Source organism: Bubalus bubalis, chromosome X, assembly GCF_019923935.1.
Source record: "Bubalus bubalis isolate 160015118507 breed Murrah chromosome X, NDDB_SH_1, whole genome shotgun sequence".
Taxonomy (NCBI): Eukaryota; Metazoa; Chordata; class Mammalia; order Artiodactyla; family Bovidae; genus Bubalus; species Bubalus bubalis.
Genome location: NC_059181.1, coordinates 78,390,449 through 78,403,262, shown reverse-complemented (window position 1 = coordinate 78,403,262; position 12,814 = coordinate 78,390,449).

The window sequence follows — 12,814 nt, the reverse complement described above, 5'->3', positions numbered from 1 at the left end:
GTCCCTCGATTTCTGTGGAAGATTTGTTCTAGGACACCAGTGCCAACCATCTGATACTCAAATCCACAGATGCTCAAGTCCCTTATAAAAAGTAGCATAGCATTTTAGGATTTGCATATGGACTACACATATTCTCCCATATACTTAGATCATCTCTAGATTACTTATAATACCTAATACAATGTAAATAATATATAAATAGTGGCCAGCTCATGGTAAATTTGAATTTTGATCTTTGGAACTTTCTATAGTTTTTTTTTTTTAAAGTAAATATTTTTAATCCACAGTTCATTGACTCTCTGCTTGCACGACCCATGTACAGGAAAATGTGACTGTATACAGTACTTCTCCTTGGAGTCTCCAGGTATACAATTATGTCATCAGCAAACAAAGTTAATGTTGCCTCTACTGCTCTATGTCTTAAAAATGAATTTAAAAAAAACTTAGAATTATGTTAGATTTACAAAAAGTGAAGATAGTTTCCATATATCAGAAAGTTCCCAAATATCATGCATATTGTTATAAACTAGAGTGCCTACTTTATTTCTAAGATTTTTCCTAGAAAGATTTTCTTAGTTTTTACCTAATGTCCTTTTTCTGATCTAGGAACCCATCCCAGGTCCCATGTTGCATGCAGTAGCCATGTCTCTTTAGGCTCTTCTTGGATGTGACAATTTCCTAGGCTTCCTTTTTTTTTTTTTATATAACCTTGATAGATTTGAGGAGTACTAGTCAGGCATTTTATAAAATGTTCCTCAACTTGGATTTGTCTGATGTTTTTCCTATTAGCCTAAGACTATGGACATTTTTGGGGCAGGGTGCTTCCCTTGTGGCTCAGCTGGTAAGGAATGTACCTGCAATGTGTGAGACCTGGGTTCGATCTCCGGGTTGGGAAGATGCCCTAGAGAAGGGAAAGGCTACCCACTCCCGTATTCTGGCCTAGAGAATTACATGGACAGTATAGTCCATGGGGTTGCAAAGAGTCAGACACAACTGAGTGACTTTCACTGTCATTTCATGGATTTTTGGGGAGGAAGACTGCCTAGGTGGAGTGTCCTCTTCATCCCGTGATACAATCAATATGGCTTATCCCTGTTCATGTTGACCTTGACAACCTGGCTAAAGTAGCATTTGTCAGCTTATTCCACTGTCAAGTTACTCTTTCTCCCTCTCCATATTGTTGTATTTTTTGGAAGGAAGTCACTATGTGTAACTCACTCTTCAGGAATAGGAAGTTACACTCTATCTCCCTGAGAGCTGAATTACTTATGTCAATTATCTGAAATTCTTCTGTATGGGAAATAGGTCTATTGTCTCACATGTATTCAGTCATTTATTTATATCAGTATGGACCCATAGATATTCATTTTGTACTTTGGGGTATAATCCCAAAAGCTGAACTTACTTAATTTATTACGTTGTTCATCTTGTTATAGTTTTGGCCACTGGAATCTCATTCCTGTCTTATTTGACATAACCCCATTACTCTAGGTTTTTTTTTTTTTTAGCACTTCCTTTTAGATTCAATAAGACCCCCCAAGACTCCTCTTCTATATTTCCTCTCTGAGGCCTACAGTCAGTAATTTCTCCAAGGAACCTGGTTCCTTTTATTGGAAAAGAGTATTGGGAACCAAGTTCTGTGCTAATTTCTACATCATTGTTTCTTTCTTTTTTGGGGAACATCATTTCTCTTAGACACTTTCAGCTAACAAGACAAAGAGTTATATGTATGTATACTCATGTGCCATCTATTTAACTGTTCAAGTATGCATGTGCCTCTATATCAGGATTATTAACCTATACCCCTACAAGAAAGATAACTATCAAGTAGATTACAGTGCTTTTTCTTTCAGTCTTGCAAACTCCATTTATTTCCAAAGTTACCTGAGTCAAGGTTAGTGAGGTGGTCTCATACATTTGTAATATAATTAGATGGTTTAGTCAAATTCTGCATTCCATTTTTTATGTCAAAATGTGTTTTTAATATGCATACATTGATTCACTTTTTTTGCTGTGAGATTCTAAGGGTTTTGACAAATATGCAGTGTCATGTATTTACCATAACATCACTGCTCTAAAACATCCTCTATGCCTGGAGAAGGAAATGGCAACCTACTCCAGTATTCTTGCCTGGGAAATCCCAGGAACTTAGGAGCCTGATGGGCTACAGTCCATGGGGTCTCAAAGAGTCAGGCACGATTTAGTGACTCTCCACAGTCATTTTTAGGAAGAGTGTAGGCCACACAAAACACATTAGTCGGTCCTAGTTTGTGGCCTCTGATTTGGTATCTTTCTTTCCCACTTGGCTCTCTGCTCCAGAGGGGCACATGCCCACAGGTCTGCTCCGCTTAGGCCAGAGTCTGGATTCAACTATTGGAATAATGAAAATCAAAGATGGAACCACCGTCCCAGTAAAGTATCAACTTCAGAAATAATACACTGGCAAGGAGATGGCATTTTGTCATTTCCCACCACTTTTTCCGTTGCCTGCTAGAAATTTCGTCATTTCCCTTTAAGGCCTACTCCCAGTTGACCCCCACAAGCCTCCTTATGCTCTGCCCTGAAGTCATCACAATGGCCACATGAGTTCTGGCTGAGGCTGGGCCCTCTGTGACATCACCAAGTTCCCAGCCCTGGCTGGTCCTCAGGCTCCAGGTGCCAGGGCAGACCAGAGCACCAAGGGCAATTTCTCTCGGCTCACCACGTGGTCCCTCAAATGGTTCCTGTCCTTCTTCATGGGTGTTACCTGTGTCTACACGTTAATGTTTACTTCTCAGAGAGAGAAAGCCGAAGAACTCCAGGGAAGGTGCTCTGCAGAGTAAACTTTCTAATTTGACAGAATCTACCAGAGCAAGCCAAAGACTGGCTTGAGATCACCTTGCTCTGGCTTTTCTTCATTGTGCTGATGTATGTGACAGTGGAGTTGGTGGGAGAGAGTGGCAAGAGTAATGTGCAAACTCCTGTTGCTCGTCAGGCTGGTTCATTTGGCTCTCCGAGAAAGGAAAACAAACAAACAAACAAAAAAAATGGCTTCCCCAGACAAAGACGGTATGCTCGATACTTTAACCCTGCTGGAGATGGACCTTGTAAAATTTGTGCCCAGTGTGTGGAATCTGAAACTCTCCATGGCAACCGGTGGTAACCTCAGCCCTCTTAATGCACCCAATAACATTACAGTATATGAGCTCTGGGGCGATGAAGATTCCAATTGAGTGGATTTGTGTGTCACAGTAGGAGAGGAATTGTTGAGCATTAACATACCTTATCCAAACTAATAAAACTATTCTGAAGCAAAAGAAAAAAGCCTCAGATATTTTTTATTCTCTGTACAATTTTACCTTTCCTAGAATGTTGTTCAATTGGCAGCATGCAGTGTACAACCTTTTCCAGACTAGCTTGTTTACTTAATAACATTCATTTGGGTTTCATCCATTTCTTTTTGTGATATAATAGCTCATTTCTTTTAATTGTTGAATAATATTCTGTTATATTGATGTATTGTAGTTTGTTTATCCAGTCGTCTATTAAAGCACACTTTGATTGCTTCCAATTTGTGTGTGTGTGTGTGGGTGTGTGTGTATGAGAGAGAGAGTGAGATAATATGAATTAAGCTGTTATAAAATTCATGTGTATGTTTTGGTGTGGCAATTAGCTGTCAAATCATTTGGTGAACTATCTAGGGGAATAATTGTTAGATTATGGGGTATGACAACGTTTAGCTCTGTAAGAAATTGCTTGCAAAGTGACTCTACCAGTCTGCAATCCATTAACACTGAATGAGAGTTCCTGTTGTTCCTCATCTTTGCCAGTGATTGGTTTGTCAGATTTTTGTATTTGACCATTCCAATAAATGTGTAATGGTATCTCATTGTTTTAATTTCACCAGTCTACTCTAAAAAGTTATCTTATTTCCATATTTCCATTGCAGCATTTCCATTGTGTTTTATTACCAGTTCTTCAGGAGTTTTATCTTTAATCTGGGGTTTAAATACATCTTCTGCTCAGCAAAACTTCTGCTGCTAAAGTAATTAGTCCTCTAATAATTTTTTCATGAAAGACTCATAACTTGATATCATGTATATTGGAAAATATTTATTTTTAGTTGAACAACACTGACCACATTTTCTTTTCCTGAATATGGGTTTGTCCACTAATGTTGACTGCCTCCACACAAAAGCTTAAATTCAGCTTGAACTTTTCTCCTGTTTTTTTTTTTTTGTTGTTGTTTGTTTATATTCTCTTATATACTTAGTAGGTGTTGACCAAATCTGTGTCAGTAGCAGTTGCAGTTGTATGTTTACCCTGAAATTTTATTATAAGTTTATATGTGTTTTATCAGAATCTTGACTTTGCTATGTGTTTTCTTCATATAGTTTTGAAAAAATGCATGCTCATTATTCAAGTTTTGAATAGTCTGAGCCTCTTTTCCATTGAGATTCAAATGAATCCATACATAATGGTAGAAACAGAATAATTGTAAAGTGTTTTGGTATAGTTATTGAAGAAAAGATATTTTAAAAAGAACAGTAACTAAACTGTTTGCTATTGGTAACACAATAATTTCTCTCAGTGTATTTTGTAATTATGAAAGTCCAAATGCTCTTCGATATACTCTATAAACAGAGAAGATAAATCAGCAAGCACCTTGATCAAACATCAACTTATAGAAAATCTCATGTTTGGTTTTAACTAGTTTAACTTAGAGTCTTCTAGTTCACTTATCAATATTCTTATTTTTCTGTCAGTAAAGAGAGTGTGCTAGTTCACTTAGGGAGAAGACTTTTACTTGATATTTTCCTATGCTTCTGATTTTCAAGAGAAGGGAAATCTTAAGACACTTGTATTTGAATGTCTTGTAATGTATCTAATGAATATTTTTCTAATTAATATGTTATCATTAGTAAAATGTACATTCTGTTTAATTCCAACACTGATTTAAAGTGACTTATGATAAAGACATATTTCCATTAAATATGTTTGGGATTGACATGTACACACTGCTCTATTTAAAATGGATAACCAACAAAGACCTACTCTATACCACAAGGAACTCTGCTGAATACTCTGTAAGAACCTAAATGGGAAAATAATATGAAAAAGAATAGATATATGTATAACTGAATCACTCTGCTGTACACCTTAGCATAACACAACATTGCTAACCAATTATACTCCAATATAAAATAAAATATTAAAAAAACAAAATAAACTTTCCCAGAAGACAAAAATAGAAATACAAACTAAGCAACATTGAGAATGAGGCAAAATATTGCTGGACTTAAGAGTACTATAACTTTATCAATATAAATGTTAGTCATTATTTGAAATGGAAGGAAAATAACTCAGCATTGTTCCTTAACATGAAGGTATATAAATACAGAGTGTTTACCATGGGTTGACCTAATACAAAGTAAGGCTGCAGTATACTGGTGAACTTATTCATTAGAGCACTGAAAATATTCCCACCACCAGTGTAAAAGGCAGCTCAATGGCAAACCACTACTACTTGAGTTTTTTTTTTTTTTTTTTTTCCCCATATAGTGTGAATCTCTTCCGATGACATCTTTAATCTCTCAAACCTAAGTAAAAGAAATGGAAGATACAGGCACAATAAAGGACAGAAACAGTATGGACCTAAAAGAAGCAGACAGTATTAAGAAGAGGTGGCAATAATATACAGAAGAACTATACAAAAAAGATCTTATACAAACTATACAAAAAAGATAACCATGATAGTGTGATTACTCACCTAGAGCCAGATATCCTGGAATGTAAAGTCACATGGGCCTGAGGAAACATCACTATGAACAAAGCTAGTGGAGGTGATGGGATTCCAGTTGAACTATTTCAAATCCAAAAAAATGATGCTGTAGAAGTGCTGCACTCAACATGCCAGGAAACATGGAAAACTCAGCAGTGACCACAGGACTGGAAAAGGTGTTTCCATTGCAATCCTAAAGAAAGGCAATGACAAAGAACATTCAATCTACCGTACAATGGCACCCATCTCACACACTAGCAAAGGAATGCTCCGAATTCTCCAAGCTAGGCTTCAACAGTACATGAACTGAGAACATCCAGATATTCAAGCTGGATTTAACAAAGGCGGAGGAACCAGATACAAATTGCAAACATCCATTGGATCATAGAAAACCAAGAGAGTTCCAGAAAAACATTTACTTCTGCTTAATTGACTACACTAAAGCTGCTGACTGTGGGGATCAAAACAAACTCTGGAACATTCTTCAAGAGATCAGAATACAAAATCACCTTACCTGCCTCCAGAGAAATCAGTATGCGGGTCAAGAAGTAACAATTAGAACTGGACATGAAACAGCAGACAGGTTCTAAACTGAGAAAGGAGTGCGACAGCCTGTATAGGGTCACCCTTCTCTTTTAATTTATATGCAGAGTACATCTTGCAAAACGCTGGGCTGAATGAAGCACAAGGTGGTATCGAGATTGCTGGGAGACATCAATAACCTCAGATATGCAGATGACAACACCCTTATGGCAGGAAGCAAAGAGGAACTAGAGTCTCTTGATGAAAGTGAAAGAGGAGACTGAAAAAGCTGGTTTAAAACTCAACATTCAAAAAATGAAGATCATGGCATATGGTCCCATCACTTCATGACAAATAGATGTCAAACAGTGAAAACAGTATCAGACTTTATTTTCTTGGGCTCCAAAATGACTGCAGATGGTAATTGCAGCCAGGAAATTAAAAGACTCTTCTCCCTGGAAGAAAAGCTCTGACGAATCTAGACACCATATGAAAAAGCAGAGACATTACATTGCTGACAAGGGTCTGTCTAGTCAAAGCTATGGTTTTTCCAGTAGTCATATAAGAATGTGAGAGCTGGACAGTAAAGAAAGCTGAGCACCAAAGAAATGATGCTTTTGAACTGGGGTACTGGAGAAGACTCTTGGGAGTCTCTTGAAGTTCAAGGAGATTAAACCAGTCCATCCTAAAGGAAATCAGTCCTGAATGTTCATTGAAAAGACTGATGCTGGAGCTGAAGTGCCAATACTTTGGCCACCTGATGCGAAAAACTGACTCATTGGAAAAGACCCAAATTCTGGGAAAGTTTGATTGCAGGAGGCCAAAGTGAAGGCAGAGAATGAGTAAGTTGTACGGCATCTCTGACTATATGTACAGGAGTTTGAGCAAGGGATGGGAGTTCGTGATGGACAGGAAAGCCATTAGAGAGTTCAGACAACTTCCTTTAGATGAAATAGCTCTGAAGTGGAAGCACAGAGAGGTCATTCAATTTGCCTAAGATCAAACAGGTCAAATAACTTGCCTGAGATCACACAGCTCAGATGCAGAAACACAGAGAGGTCAGAAGACTTGAGGAAATCCACACAGCTCCAAAGTGGAAACACAGGGAGGTCAGATAAGTTTTTTAAGATCACACAGCCCATAATGGTCAGCCAACGTGCTGAAGATCACATAGGTCAGAAGTGGAAGCACAGAGAGGTCAGGTACCTTGGACAAGATCACATACCTTGTATGTGGAACAGCAGAGAGGTCAGGAAACTTGCCTAAGATCATACAGCTCAAATGTGGAAGCCCAGAGCTGTCAGCATCTTGCCTAAGAACACACAGCTCTGATGTGGAAGCACAGAGAGTTCAGGCAACTGCCCTCAGATCTAACTGCTCAGAGGAGGAAGCAACAGAGGACAGGTAAGCTGCTAATATAACACACATCACACGTGGAACCACAGAGCGGTCAGACAAATTGCCTAAGATCACACAACTGACATGTGGAAGAACAGAGGTAGGGAACTTGCCTAAAACCACACAGCTCAGAAGTATAAGCACAGAAAGGTCACTTCACTCCCTGAAGATCTTACAGTTGAGATGTGGGAGTGCAGAGAGGTCAGGTAATTTCCCTAATATCAAACAGTTCAGATCTGGAAGCACAGAGAGGTCAGGCAAGTTGCCTAAAATCACACAGCTTAGATGTGGAAGCACAGAGACCTCAGGCAACTTATGTAACATCACACAGCTCTATAGTAGAAGCACAGAGAGGTCAGGAAACATGCCTAAGATCATACCACTCAAATGTGCAAGCACAGAGAAGTCATGAAACTTGCCTAAGAGCACACAACTCAAAGTGGAAGCACAGAGATATCAGGAATCTTGCATAAGATCACAAAGCTCAGAAATGGAGGCACAGAGATGTTAGGTAACTTTCCAGGATCATACAGATCATACGTGGAAGCACAAAGTGGTTAGGGAACTTCCGTAAGATCAAATATCTCAGAACTGGAAGCACAGTGAGTTCAGAAAACTTGAGTAATATCACACAGTTCCTAAGGGGAAGAACAGGAGGTTATAAAACTTATCTAAGATCATGCAGCTCAGAAGTGGAAGCACAGAGAGGTCAGGATACTTGCCTAAGATCATAAAGCTCAGATATGGAAGCACAGAGACGTCAGGCAATTTGACGAAGAACACAGATCATAAGTGGAAGCACAGAGAGATCAGGCAACTTACCTAAGTTCACACAGTTCAGAAGTGGAAGCAAGGAGGTTAGCAAACTTGCCTAAGATTACACAGCTCAGATGCGGAAGCACAGAAAGTTTAGGCAACTTGCCTAAGTTCACACAGCCCAGATATGTAAGAATGGTACATACAGGCAACTTGGCTAAGATCACAGAGCTCAGAAGTGAAAGAACAGAAAGGCCAGGCAACATGCCTAAGATCACACAGCTGAGCTATGGAAGCACAGACAGGTTAGGCTACTTGCCTCCGATGGGATAGGTGCAATCTCAAAAATGACAAAAAGATCCCTTTGTTTCCAAGAGAAATCATTCAGTATCACAGTAATCCAAGTCTACACCCCAACGACCAACGTCAAAGAAGCTGAAGTTGAATGGTTCTATGAGTACTTACAAGATCTTCTAGAACTAACACCAAAAAAGATGACCTTTTTGTCCAGATTTCCTGGAATGCAAAAGCAAGATGTCAAGATATACCTGCCATACCAAGCAAGTTTGGCCTTGCAGTAAAAAATGAAAAGCAGGGTGAAGACTAATAGAATTTTGCCAAGAGAATGCACTGGTCATAGGAAACAACTTCTTCCAACAACACCAGAGACGACAGAAAACATGGACCTCATCAGGTGGTCAATACCAAAGTTAGAATGATTGTGTTTCTTGCAGCCAAAGATGGAGAAACTCTATACAGTGAGCAAAAAGAACACTTGGAGCTGACTCTGGCTCAAATCATGAACTACTGATTGCCAAATTCAGACTTAAACTGAAGAAATAGGGAAAACCATGAGACAATTCAGGTACAACCTACATCAAATCCCTTACAGTTTTACAGTGGAAGTGACAGATAGATTCATGGGATTAAATCTGATAGACAGAGTGCAGGAAGAACTATGGACAGAAGTTCATGATATTGCATAGGATGCGGCGATCAAGACCATTCCTGTGAAAGAAACTGAAAAGAGCAAAATGGTTGTCTGAGGAGGCCTTACAAATAAGTGAGCAAAGAATAGAAGTGAAAGGCAAAGGAGAAAATGAAAGATATACCCATCTGAATGCAGAGTTCCAAAGAATAACAAGGAGAGATAAGAAAGCCTCCTCAGTGATCAGTGCAAAGAAATAGAGGGAAAAAATTGAATGGGAAAGAATAGGAACCTCTTCAAGAAAATTGCAGATATCACAGGGGATATTTCATGCAAATAAAGGCACAATAAAACACAGAAACTTTATGGACTTAACAGAAGCAGAAGATATTAAGAAGAGGGCAAGGGGTGGTCCTAAAATGGCGGGGGAATAGGACAGGGAGACCACTTTCTCCCCCACAAATTCATCAGAAGAACATTTGAACGCTGAGTAAATTCCACAAAACAACTTCTGAATGCTGGCAGAGGACATCAGGCACCCAGAAAATCAGCCCACTGTCTTTGAAAGGAGATAGAAAAAAATATAAAAGACAAAAAGAGAGGCAAAAGAGGTAGGGACGGAGCTCTGTTCTGGAAAGGGAGTCTTAAAAAAGAGAGAAGTTTCCAAACACCAGGAAACACTCTCACTGCCGAGTCTGTGATGAGCCTTGGAACCACAGAGGGCAACATAATCAGGAGGAAAAATAAATAAATAATTAAACCCACAGGTTATGTGCCCAATGCTAACTCCCCCAGTAGAGAAGTAGCACAGACGCCTGCGTCCGCCACTAGAAAGTGGGGGCTGGGCAGGGAGGTGCAGGCTGCATTGCTTCGAGTAAAGACCAGGCCTGAATGCCCCGAGGGTAATCTGAGGGAATTAACTTGGGCTAGCAAACCAAACTGTGGGATAGCTATCATGCGAAAAGCCCTAACCTAAGACACCGTCAGGCCCGCTGACAGAACAAAGGACTGAGCAGAGCTAGCCCACTGCAGGCCAGCCTATCCCCCTCCAGTGACAGGCAGGTGAGGGCAGCCAGAGCTGGAAGGGGGCAATCACAGCCCCAGCAAGGCATTATCTACCAAACTGCAAGCAGGTTTCATTGCTAACCAAGACTTCTTGGGATTCTGGACAGTCAACATCCGCTTAGAAGGTACACTGGTTGTACACCCAGAAAACCTAGTGGCAGGGACGGGAGAGGCAATAAGTCGCAGCAACCGTGCTCACCAAACAAATGGTGACCCGAGCTGCTCAGATCTGGGAAGGGCACAAAACTCAGGCCCAACTGAGTCTGCGCCTCTGAGGACTACCTGAGTACCTGAACCTGAGCGGCTTAGACCTGGGAAGTGCATACAATGCAGGGCCAGCCTCAGACATTTCCTGGCAGAGCAACCTAGAGCCTAAGCAGTGTAGACAGGGAAAGCACACACGCCCTGAGCGGGGGCAAACCCAGTTTGGCCGAGACACTGTGAGCACACTCCAGTGTTATTTGCAGCGTCCCTCCCTCCCCACAGCAGGACTGAACAAGTGAGCCTAAAAAAGTGTTCACCACCGCCCCCTTGTGTCAGGGTGGAAATTAGACACTGAAGAGACCAGCAAACAGAAGAAGCTAAAACAGAGGGAACCTCCTTGGAAGTGACAGGTACAATAGGTTAAAACCCTGTGGTTAGCACCAACTACATAGGAAGGGGCCTATAGATCTTGAGAAGTATAAGCCGGATCAAGGAACTATCTGAAAATGAACTGACCCCCTCACTGCCCACAACAACACCAGAGAAAGTTCTAGATATATTTTTACTATTTTTTACTATCATTCTTTAATTTTTTTTTATTTTTAAGTCCTCCATTACTTCTTTAATTTTCATTTTTATAACCTATTATTACTTTGCATAAAAAAGAGACCCTGTTTTTTAAGCAAAATTTATATGTATATATATATTAGAATTTTTGTGACTTTGTTTTTATTTTAATTTTTTTGTTAATATTGTATTTTTGAAAATCCAACTTCTACTCTAGATTTTCAATCTTTGCTTTTTGGCATTTGTTATCAACTTTGTACCTTTAAGAACCCAATCTTCAGTACCCATTTTTACTTGGGAGTGAGATTACTGGCTTGACTGCTCTCTCCCCCTTTAGACTCTCCTTTTTCTCCACCAGGTTGCCTCGATCTCCTCCCTCCCCCTTTCTCTTCTCTACACAACTCTGTGAATCTCTTTGTGTGTTCCAGATGGTGGAGAACACTTAGGGAACTTATTACTGGCTGGATCTGTCTCTCTCCTTTTGATTTCCCCCTTTATCCTCCTGGCCACCTCTGTCTCCTTCCTCCCTCTTCTCTGTATAACTCTGTGAACATCTCTGAGTGGTCCAGTTGTGGGGTGCATATAAGGAATTGATTACTGGCTAGCTTGCTCTCTCCTCTTTTGATTCCACCTCATCTCATTTGGGTCACCTCTAACTCCCACCTTCCTCTTCTCTTCTCCATGTAACTCTGTGAACCTCTCTGGGTATCCCTCACTGTGGAGAAACTTTTCATCTTTAACAACAGCGCTGTATAGATGGAGAAGTCTTGAGGCTACTGTAAGAATAAGATTGAAAACCAGAAGCAGGAGGCTTAAGTCCAAATCCTGAGAACACCAGAGAACTCCTGACTCCAGGGAACATTAATCGACGGGAGCTCATCAAACGCCTCCAAACCTACCCTGAAACCAAGCACCACCCAAGGGCCAACAAGTTCCAGAGCAAGACATACCATGCAAATTCTCCAGCAACACAGGGACATAGCCCTGAGCTTCAATATACAGGCTGCCCAAAGTCACTCCAAATGCATTGACATCTCATAACTCATTACTGGACACTTCATTGCACTCCAGAGAGGAGAAATCCAGCTCCACCCACCAGAACACCAACACAAGCTTCCCTAACCAGGAAACCTTGACAAGCCACCCATACAACCCCACCCACAGTGAGGAAGCTCCACAATAAAGAGAAGTCCTCAAACTGCCAGAATACAGAAAGGCCACCCCAAACACAGCAATATAAACAAGATGAAGAGACAGAGGAATACCCAGAAGGTAAAGGCACAGGATAAATGCCCACCAAACCAAACAAAAGAGGAAGAGATAGGGAATCTACCCAATAAAGAATTCCAAATAATGATAGTGAAAATGATCCAAAATCTTGAAATCAAAATGGAATCACAGATAAATAGCCTGGAGACAAGAATTGAGAAGATGCAAGAAAGGTTTAACAAAGACCTAGAAGAAATAATAAAGAGTCATATATAATGAATATAATGAATAATGCAATAAATGAGATCAAAAACACTCTGGAGGGAACAAATAGTAGAATAAAGGAGGTAGAAGATAGGATTAGTGAGGTAGACGATAGAATGGTAGAAATAAATGAATCAGAG